Source organism: Rousettus aegyptiacus, unplaced genomic scaffold (assembly GCF_014176215.1).
Source record: "Rousettus aegyptiacus isolate mRouAeg1 unplaced genomic scaffold, mRouAeg1.p scaffold_m13_p_8, whole genome shotgun sequence".
Taxonomy (NCBI): Eukaryota; Metazoa; Chordata; class Mammalia; order Chiroptera; family Pteropodidae; genus Rousettus; species Rousettus aegyptiacus.
In genome coordinates, this window is record NW_023416311.1 from 56696723 (window position 1) to 56708568 (window position 11846).

Sequence of the window (11846 nt, forward strand, 5' to 3'; positions counted from 1 at the left end):
CATATCTTCTCTCCATATCTGCAGCAGCTAATCATCTGGGTCATTGTGTAAGTAACAGAGTTAAACTGAAACTAAGATTTCTTTTTCAATATTATGGTTAGCAAACATAGAGCCAGAAAGAAACCTGATTTTTCTTTAGCCAGAAACTCAGAATTCCAGCCTTTGTGCCCTTGTTCAAGTGACTGACTCCACATGGAGTGCCCTTCTGCTTTTAAAATTCTGAAATTGGCCACTTTTTTCTTTGATATTCTTTTTCTATTCTTCTTCTTTTTTTTTTTTTCTAGTTAAAGCAACCCTCGGTTGACCTCACAGATTGCAAGGACCTTGTAAGCTTACAATCCCTTATTTTTTAATTAATTAATTAATTTATTTATTTTTATGCCTACAGCACCTGGTCTTCCTAGGTGGTCTCTTATTCAAGTACTAACCAGGCCCAACCCTGCTTAGCTTCCAAGATCAGACAGGATTGGGCTTGTTCAGGGTAGCATGGCAATAGACTGAAATGGGCCACTTTTACAGATGAAGAAAGCCCATTCATTTGCAAAGTTGTTGGAGGAGGTCATCATGGAGAGCACCTGTCAGTTAGTTAACTCATGAGCGGCACCTGGGCAATTGGCAGTACCACTGTTGAAATGTACTTTCCGGCCACCATACATGCACCATATTTATTCCACAGTGGGAGCCATTTTCAAGGATGCAGCCTTGAGAGAGTAAGGTGCTGGATTTAATATATAACTGATATATTCAGTTAAGGTCTCTATATCAACTTTTAAGGTTTTGGCTGGTGAGTGTAGAGATCTACTCGTCTTGCATAGCCCAGGACAAGCCTTGCAAGTAAGTTCCTTTGCTTATCAAACCTGCCGCCTACCAGTCTGGAGCGGTCTGCCTTCAGTCTTCTCCTTGCCCTCTGTGCATGGGGGGGAGGGGGGGGGGGAGTCAGTTTGCGAATCAACACTGCTCCTGCAGCAAAGCCATGAAGCCTCCCCTGACCACCATGGCTGAGCTATTTAGTTGGTTCTCTCCCTCAACTTACCTTGTCTTTTAAATTGTAAGCTCTTTCAAGGTAGACAGGTATTACAGTGACTAGGACAACATAGCATCATTCACGAGCCAACGAGCTGTACATATTGTATATCTTTCCTGGTTAAATAAAAAGTTTTACTATGCCCCTTTCAAGACTTTGTAGCTAGCCATCTAGAGTTAAATTCCAATCAGCGGCAGATTGTATGTTCATGTTTTCAGAGTGTCAATAGCAAGAGTAATAAATAAAGAACTACTAATATGCAATTGGCATTATAAAATGATTTATTCATTTTAGAAATACTTGACTCACTAACTAGGCAACATGTTGGGCTCCATGTTAAATAAAAAGCTAAATAACCATACATAGTATGTCTAAACCATATATTCTATAATTCATTTCCTGCCTCTTCCCACAGGACATAGAAGTAGAAATAGGGTCTGGAAAGGTACGTTGTCGTAATTTCCAAGGTACGTTGTCGTATATATTCATTGGAAATAAATATATACAACCAGCTGTACTGTGTAACATGGAACACATGTAGTCAGAAGTAAGAGCTGACTAGTCAATTCTTTAGGATTCTCTTTTGCCATTTTGAGCATCAGAACCTTGATTTTAATAGCCATGTGTATCCATCAGTATATCAGTAACAATATTTGAAAGGGCTATTGAATTGCACATTTATAGAGTTGAAAGGCTTAATTGAATAAAATAGACTCCACACAAAACTATGTATTTATATATATTCTGAATTTTTGAGATTAACTTTTAATTTTTTTTCATTAGGAATTGGTACCCTTTACTAAAATATAGTTTAGAATTTTTTTTCTTAACGGTATGAGTTTATTTTCTTTCCTATGCTCAGCTGTATTAAGTTGTTGACAGAGTCAAATATGTAAGCAAACATTTCAATAAAATGTGATATCTTCTAGTTGAGGTGTATAGAATGATCACATGGACAGGATCCTGAAGTTTTGCTTGGGGAATCAGAAAATTTCACAGAGGTAAAATTTCAGTTGAATGTTGAGAATAAGATATTTTCTACATGTATAAGTAGAAGTATAGAATCTTAAAATGAGTGAGTGGCATTGATTCAGTTACTCACCACAGTTTATTGAATAATCATTTGTTGACTATATTCTAAATGCCAGACATTGTGATAGTTGTTGGGGATTAAAAAAAAAATGAATCTTTAGTCTTAGATATCAAGGAGTTGTTTATGGGGAAAGGTAGAAATAGGTAATTATAAGTTTGTGAGTGACATGATAGAGTTATGCACAGAGTTCCGTGGTGATAAACATGAAGGGTGGAAATAACATTGAATGTTCAGAGAATTAGAAGTATAATTGAAACTACAAGAATGGTGCAAAGTCAGGTAGAAGTCACCCTCGTTGTGTATGAATATACCGAAGTACGAAGTACTTTGAATGTACTTAATAGACAGTAGATTCTATCTTGTCTTTGATGGGAAACTTGAAAATTTTGATGTAGTTGAATTTGTTGTCATTTACATATTATATCACTTGCAACAGTGTAAAGGGTACAGGAACAAGCTATGAGACTATTGCAATAATTTGGGTAAGAGTACGAATATCAGAACTGGCAGTAGTAGTGACAATAGAGAGAATGAAATTTTTATTAACTGATATGAAGTTAAAGCAAAAGGATAAATGTAGGCAAAATATAAATAAAGCCTAAGTTACTGGTTTTGCAATGAGTGAGACTTAGTACATGTAGATCAAATGCAGTTTTGGGGAAAAGATGATGAGTCACCGTCCAATGGCATTTTCAGGTGAATATAATCTACCAGGAATTTTGATTTAAGAGTTTGAAGACAGAATAATGCCATGGGCAAATTAGGTGGGGGGACACAGAAGATGGAAATTAAGATAACACTGCTTGGGAAGTGTGCAGAGTGAGAAGAGAAGAGGGACAAGATAGCATTTTAGAAGTTTGAGACTTAAAAAGGAGGGCGGAAGAAGAGTAACTTAAAAGGATGCTGAAAAGAACTAGCCATAGAGAGACGGGAGGAAGAAATAGTGTTTTGTATCATGGAAATTGTGAGAAGAAAGTGTTTCAAGGAAGACTTGATCAACGTATTATACTCTAGAAAGATCAAGTAAGGCGAAGGCCGAAAACTGACTATTGGATTTGATAAGTGGGTCATTGTTCAACAAGGTGGTAGAATTTTCTTTCCATGGAGGGAATGGAGCTGTGTTACAAGGAATTAAATGAGAGGTCCTAAGTTGAGATTTTGATGGTGATTTCTTTCTATAGAAACTTGTATGTGAATAGAAGAGCATGTTAAGGGTAGTGCTCATGGGGGTTGCATGGTTAAAAGAGATTTTTAAAAGATATGGAGATGGTGTTCACAGGTTTACAAATCAAGGGAGAAGGAACTAATGCAGAAGGGAGGCTAAAAGATGAAAGGAGTGGAGATAACTGAGTGAAAAATATCTCAGAAGAGGTAGAGTGGGCTGAAATGAGGTTACTGATTTTTGTCTGCCTGTCAGTGCTGTTCCTATCCTGTAACACACTGAGTCAAGCAGGTCACTTCTTTGTAAAACCTGAGCATTAATTTTGTTTCCATATGGTGCAGTCTCTATGGTATTGAATTAAACAAACAAACAAACAAACAGCGCAGCTACCAAAAAACTGAACTAAATTTTTATTGGTGTTCCTGTAAAAATACCTGGGTCAGGGGGAGTACAGTCCTAACTTTGAGTAATACTTCTTAAATTTTATTTTTGATGTCTCTCCTTGACATTTTTTTCACTTATTATAGTTGTATTTACTACAGATTTTCCACAATATAGTATAGAGAAAAGCATACTACCATTTCTTTTTTCGACCTCACTCCTTTTTGCCAAAGCCATATACTTGAAACTGCCGGAAAAAATCTCTCCATCTACCTCTCTATTTTCCAAAAAAAGTTTGTTCCGTTGGAGAGGAAGGACTGGAAGCAAGCAGCAGAGCACATACAAATAGGAGGAACTGAAGCTAAGGAACTAGCTCAGAAGTCCTCAAACTTTAGCATTCAGCAGAATCATCTAGAGAGTTTGTTAAAACATCAATTACTGATTTTCACCTCCAGGGTTTCTGATGGCTGATGCTTCTTGTCTGTAGAACACTGAGAACCACTGAACTAGCTAGCTTAATGGGGGAACAAATCAGAGCAGAGACTTGAGAGCAATGGAATGCTATTACTAAATCCAAGGAACGAGGCACTGTTTTTATTAAAGGAAAAAAGCAAGTCTGGTTATTAGATATGAAACAAGGCCTACTTGATGTTGAGCTACTGAGTTACTGGCCCAGTTTTTTGTCTCCTTCTGATAAGGCTGTAACTGGTTTGAGGGTTTGAGGAAAGGATACACGTGGGGGTGGTCCAGGTGTTGGGATTGGAGGCATTCAAAAGTGGATAGCAAGGCAGGTTTTTTATTTATTAATTTTACAAAGAAAAAACTGAAGTGAGGTAAAAATTAGTATTTCAGTGTTTTTCCCAGAGCATCTTAAGAAGTTCTGTGATTCATCAAAGTTTAGTTTTGCATCCAGATTGAAGAAGCTTTGCTGACCCTCTAGATGAGTGTTTTTTTCACCTAAAGTACTTGAAGTTATCTATTTGCAAGCGATTATGTAGTTTATGAGTCTAATGTCTATGACAGTTTTACCCAATATCGAGAAATGATAAATTCCCAAATACATTTCTTAATCTATATAATCATGTATAACTTCAGTGAAATTTAAGTTATATTGAGTTATGTATATTTCCAGTTCATGTTAAATAATCAAATTTCCATGTTGTTGAATAGCTAAACAAATTTTATGCTTAAGATATCCCTTAAGAACTTGTTAATGTACTTTTTACAGTGTTGTGTTATGCAGAAAGTGTTGACTTATGTCCAGATAAACAGGTGCCAAAGCAGGGAAGAATATTAGGTAAATGAGTATTTTCATAAATTCTGATATAATTTTAACACAAGTAAAAAAAAATTTCCATTTCCCCTTGAGGTAGATCTTTTCTAAGTAAATAATATCTAGAATTCCTCTTTATGTTGCTATGTCTATTGCTATATAGTTGAGCAAGTTAGATTGTAAAGAAATGATGGCGTTTGTGAGAAGAGAAAAACAACAGACACATAATCACCTAAACTTTGGACAAACCTCTGAAATGCAAACCAATATAGCAATGAAATCACAATGAAATTATAAATTTATGGAGGAAAAGCTGGGAGGTTAATTTTACCCTTTAAAACCTCAATGAAGCACAAAATTCAGGGGAAAAACTAATAATTATGACTAAGAATTGTAAGATTTGGAACATCAACTCAGCAAATGAAGACATTACCACATGGCAGACATTAGCCAATAAAAGTCATCCAATCACTCTAAAATGAGCTCATAACACAAAATGTGAGCACTGTGAATTTCTGGAGAGATGGTGCATTTATGATAAAAAAAATCCATTTATTACTTTCTGTGACTGAGCTCATTCAATCTACATTTACCGAGCATAGATAATGGCCTTGTACTTTGTGTGAGGTGCTTAGGAGGACTAACAAAGTGCATCAGGTACAGATCCTGACCTTAAGCAGATTATAGTTTAGTTGGAATGTATGACTGGAGGGGAAAGAAAAAAACAAATAACTAAAATAGGGAGATATGCAAAAGATACAAATAAACAGGTAGACAAAGGAGTGTAAGATCAGTGAGGAGGCAGAATTTAGGACGATCTTCAAGGAAAAGCAATTGAGCAGAGCCTTACAGCATACATAATATTCTTTAATTTTTATTTTAAATTTTCTCAAAGTACATACTATCTCACTAAGTTGAAATGCCATGATATACATGTTTACATGTTTTCAAATGCCAATTTGATATCAAACCAACACACCTTAACATGTGAATCAGAACATAGAGGAGTATAGAACTCATTGATGGTTTTAAGTCAGCATAAGCTAGTGTATGCACCAGTGGCAAACTTCCAATATATCTCAGTGGCTTATGGCAACTACAGTTTAGACAAGATAGATTACATGTAGAAAGGTAACTTTGGACAAAGTATGAAGAGTGGCTTGGAGGCAGAGAAAACCTTTGGGGGACTCCTGGGAGAAGTTGGGGCAAGTTATGATGAGGGTTTGAACAAAAGTAGTATCAGTTTGACTGAATAGGATGAGATGGATTCAAGAGATTTTCCTAGGTAGATTTAATTGGAATTACTTGATATAGAAACTGAGTGAGAAAGGAAGCATAAAATATTAACTCACACCTAGCTTGGTCGAATGGGTGGATGGTGACGCTATTAACTGACAAGATATTGTTTATCTGGATGTAATAACAGGTTGGGGCGAACTTGATTGTGTTATTTGCAGAAAAATCACTTGCAATATTGACCAAACAGTTAGAAATACAAATTTAGGTCAAAGATGAGAGAGAGGACTAGACATGTATATTTGCGAATACTCAGATGATAATCTCAAAGTGATGGTGGAAGCTGTGGGAAGGCTGAAATTCTTAATTTTATCATCTGCCAAGACCATGTTTCTTAGTAAGGTCATATTCTGGCATAATACTGGAGGTTAGGACTTCAACCTCAGAGTTTTGGGAAGACAAAATTCAACCCATAATAGAATTCTTCTACCCTCTCTTCCTAGCATGTCTTAGAGTCATAAGAAAGAAGCAAGACAACACCAGGCTGAGAATTAAGGGGAGATAGGAAAACACAGCCTATGAACATAGACTATTTGTTTGGAACTGTATCCATCTATTACAAGTCAAATGGTGAGGCTAGGGCTCCATGGAGATATAGTTTCTGGTACAAACTACTTAGCAGTTTGCCAAAGAATCATTCAAAGTCTATGATATCTTAACAGTGCTTCCTGCAAGATTATTTCTTTAACCAAAAACATATGGTTTGTTAATTTGGTGAATAATGGCACATATCACAAGAACAAGAGTTTGTGGTCATTCACTTTGCATCTAGTATAATGTGCTCTTTTCTGATGAAACTTAGAAGCTTGAGTTTGAAAAATGATGTGTCTAAGAGAGTATGGACTAAGCAATTTTAGATATGGCAGAGCAATAAAAAACATTCTTGCCATGGATTCATTGGAGGTGCAAGGACACAGATTAACCTTGGGAGGTATATTACAGCATTTATTTTTTCAAAAGAAAGAAAAGACTTGGTATTTAAATTCTCACTTTCATTTGAAGAGGGAAAAATATAAATCTCGAGATGTCTGAAAAATATTAAAATGTTCACAGAATTAACCGGTAGTGATAATATCAAATGTCACATTTCCACTTCATCACATATTGGGAGAAACTGAAATGTGTAGCCAAATGGTGGCATACCAGGCTCTTCGATGCATTATGGTGTGTTAACTTTATACCAAAATTACTGGGTGTAAGTATGTGTGTACAATTTTGTTTTGGGTCTTAGATGATGTGGTTTGTGATTTGTAGTTGGATTTTAAAAAAAGAAACACCAAGGAACTGAAGTGTTTTTGTAACAGAATTTTAATAGTGTTTATCTTTCAGTGGCATTTGTTTATCCTCCTTATTTTCCATTTTCACTTGTTTTTTGGTTTATAAATTATACATGTTGAGAGGGCAACCAATTGAATATATTTTTTTCTAAATATTATACATTAAAATCAGTAACACTTCTAGAGCATTAGGATTCTGAAAGAGTGGCTTCATATCTTACTGTTTTTTGTTCTTTTTCAATTTGTATAAGTGGGATGTACTGTTCCTAGGGGGGAAATAGTGATGATGTAGACAGACATTGAACTTATCTCTACCCTGGTGAAAATGTAGAGCATCCAGCTATTTATATGTGGTACATTTTCCACAAATGGGCACAGAGTGACCACAGCGGAAATTGAGCTTGTGGTGTAGCAGTGTCTAGTATTAATTCCCTATCATACTTGCCTGATTTTTTAACTTTCCAATTGGTCATGGGGACTTTACTGTTGCTTCTGAACCTTGTGCTAGGTACTGAACCCTTTCTTTTCCTGTCTGACAGGTGGAACAGCATCTGTCTTTGTTTCACTCACATCTGTACATTGCTCTCAAGGCAAAATGACTAAACCTTGTTTTATGAGAAAACATTAAAAATATTAAATCAGAAGAGAGTCAGTGAAAAGAATATTAGACTTGGAGTTAGAAAACATACAATTATATATTCTTTAATCCTCACTAGGCTGCTTGTAACTGTGTATTCTTAGACAAGATATTAAACCTCTTAAGAAATCATGCATTAATTAATCCATTCACTCATTCATCTACTTCTTTCCAACAAGCATTTAAAGAATGTTTCCTGTGTTTTAGGCACTGTGTTAGATACAGAGGATGTTAAGATAAAAATCACAGATACTTCCCTTAAAGAGTTCATAGGCCAGTTGGGAAAATAAAAATTTATGGTAGGAGTGATGAGTGTTAGAGATAATCATCTATAAATATAATTTCTAATGCTCTTTTTACTTCTATAATTCTGTGGTTCTAAGTCTATAAAAATCCTAAAAGTTGTTCACATGGTTTTTGACTTTCGAATAAAACAGGCCTAGAGATATAAAGATAAAAAGTATGTTTCCTCCACTTAATAGGCTCCTGACTTGAAAGGAAAATGGATGAGTAATTGAATGTGTGTGTATCTTACTTGCTCTTTGAGTTCTTGGACCACGACATTCCCCTTATTGCAGGTGATTAATGGCACCTGGGCACAGTAGACTACAATTTGTTCAAAATAAGAGAAATTTGGAAGTGAGTGGCAGCACATGTGATGCTAGATGGAGGAGGGAAAGAGACAAAATTTTGTAATTATCATTTCCATATGTGGTTAGAGAAGCAAGGGGAATTATCAGATGAGAAAGCAATGACTTCAGAAATGTATTTGGTATTCCTTCCTATACCAAAATACAATTTATAAAGTTTATAGGCAACCCATAATTTATGAAAATGCATGGCAGAAACTGAGTCATAATAACTGTTTCTGTTCCTTGCTATAGACACCAGTTAGGCCTTGATGGAATTATTATTTCCTTATATGAGTAAAATTCTTTAGGTGGTCATGCTGGTTAATAAATATCACTCCAAAAGTCTACCTCAAATGATTTTCAACCATGGTTTTAAAAAAAAGGCAACTAGTAATTCTTCAATAGGTAGACTTTAAGTGTAATAGAGATCATATGATTAATATATTTCTGGTAAAAGTCAGTGTTTAATCAGACAAACAGAATCCACTTGAGGAATTTCAGCCAGAGTTAATTGAATATAGTTGCAAAGCATTGAAAGGGCTGGAGGCACTGATGGGGTAAGGTTACCTAGACAGTAGTACCTATATAAAAGCATTATCACTCCTAGGCCTGGAAGCCCAAAGGAGAAAATGATATTACCTAGAGTTCATGTGTTACTGATGAGGCTGCTGATGGAACTGAATTACCTGAGCACAACTTGGATCCACACTTACCTGTCACTATTGCTGCTGCTGAAACTGCCATTAGAATCTGGAAAAAACGATTTCTTGTTTTCTCTAGCTTCCTCCCATGGTTCCCACAGGCAAGACTTAATAGAAAGCCAGCTGGCAAAGAAGTCTGGGAAATATAGTTTTGCAGGCTTCCTGCCCCTGAGATACAGAAGAGAATGAAAAAGAAAAAAAAGCTGAGAGACAACACACTCTTCAACATACTTCCTATTGTCATTTCTCTTCTTGATAATCTGGTTTATTTTCTTGAAGCTTCTTTACCGCTATTGAGCTAGCGAAGGGAAGGAGGAGGATATAACATGGTGACTGTTCTTGACAGAAGGGAAAGAAAATTAACAGATTGAAGAAGAGAAAAGGCAAAAGGGATGTGAATGGTAAGAGATCAGATGAGAGTGTCCTTGAATTCATGTCATGGGGTTCAAATTGTTTGGGTTAGAGTAAAGTGAGGGCTAGCAGAAAAATTAAAACTAAAATTGTGGAATTACATGTATTTAAGGATTTATTCTAGGAAAATGTCAAATTCCTTGAAGTTCCATGTTTATCATGGTACAATACCAGTATGGTGCAACATGATTGGTAAATTAGGAATGATTGGAGGAAGCACCTAGACAAGAGAGCTCAGTAATGCTTCTGGCTTCCCATGACCTGTGGGGGTACCTAGGGATTCCATGAGCTCTTGAATCTCTTATTACTAAGAGAATCAGTGGAATGTAAGAAACCTGAGATCAGAGCAAGAATGCTACAGAGGGACCTTGCTACAGAAAACTGTAGTAGGATCTAAAGTCTGTGAGAATGGTGCTACCATTACTCCCCCATCTCCAAATCCCCAAAGCACCAGGTAGTATATAACATAGTATATTGGATGATAACACAGGATAGTCAGATAACTTGATATAGTGGGGAGCAGATCACCAGAGGCCAGCAGAGACCCAGTTGCTAGCGCACAAGCCTGAAGTCCTTACCTTGTCACATTGAGGACAAGAAATCATCTTCTTATATCCAGAGAGCATATTGGGAGAAAGAAGGAGGTAAGAGCCCTTTTCAGGAGAGAATTGGCCTTCGTAATTTAAAAGCAGTCTTGTCAGCAGTCCTTTAAGGTTCAGACTGGAAGATACCAATATGGGTGCTATGGAGGAAGATGAGAAGAGTTACACAGTGGAAAAATGCATTCATACCACATAAGCTTATTCTTTGGAATGTCGTGTTTCTGATATTATGGAAGCCATAATGCTCATAATTGGTTATGATAAATGATGACAAAATTTTTCTAATTGAACCCTTTTTAGATAGAGCATTTACATTTCAATCTGTTATGACATATGAAGTAAAATAGTCACAGAAAATTACTCTTGAATTATTTGTATTTATTGTTTCATGTGATATAAAACAATTAAGCTAAATTTTAAGAGGAAGTTTTTATTTTGTGATTATTCATTACTTATACTACAGTGGGAAGATCTATATGGTCTTTTTAAAAACCTATATAAGACATGATCTTTTGTTTTGAGAAGCTCATAATGTAAAATGATTCATTTATTTGTAAGGGTAGTGTTATTGTAAGAAGAAAAGGATAGTCTTTATTAAGGTTTATAAGCTAAAGGAGAGGAGATTGTTTCCATTTATCCCTATCTTTCCATAATGCTTTTGTAATGGGAACAAATATTAAAATGATCCATTCTTGTCATAATGGGTATATTCAGATTTGGACAACTTAATAAATAATAACAGAACTTCTAGGATATCCACTTAGCTATGGGATGTTGCCCCTAGAGATGCTATACCGCTTTGAAATAATCCAAAAGCCCATAAATTTACATTTTTATATTTTCATTTATGCTTGTGGCAACTACAATATTAAATTGTATTAGATTACTACTTAAATAAGTAAAATAATTTACAAGTAAATTTGTTATTCGTTATGTTTAGACTCCTATATGCAATCTATACACACTAATTATTTGTGTCCATAAATGCATGATAGTCTCATAATGAGTTAGGTTATAGTTTTATGCGTTAAACTTCTCAGGCTGCTTGAGTATTTTGTGCTGGCTGTTATATTATTGGGTCACCATAATACTAAACTGTAGGACATTTCAGCTGATAATTCCTGAAAAGTGCTTACTTTTGAAATAAAAAGCAAAGCAAAAAAAAAAAAAATCAAGCCACAATGCTGACTGAAAAACATATTTATATTTATATTAAACCCCTCAGCTAGATTCTCAGACACATCACTGCTTAAAATGCAGTCACCTGACAAAAACAGTTCTAATTATTACCCCCTTGGGCTAACATTTTTCAGAGTGACTGGCTAAAATGCACTCCAGCTCATAATTTCTGTCTGTG

General features: G+C 35.5%; 1 pseudogene; it reads right to left on the reverse strand.

Annotated features, from left to right (window-relative positions):
* Window positions 1-379: 379 nt before the first annotated feature.
* LOC118607403 lies at window positions 380-498 on the reverse strand (annotated as a pseudogene).
* Between the last annotated feature and the right edge of the window lie 11348 nt (window positions 499-11846).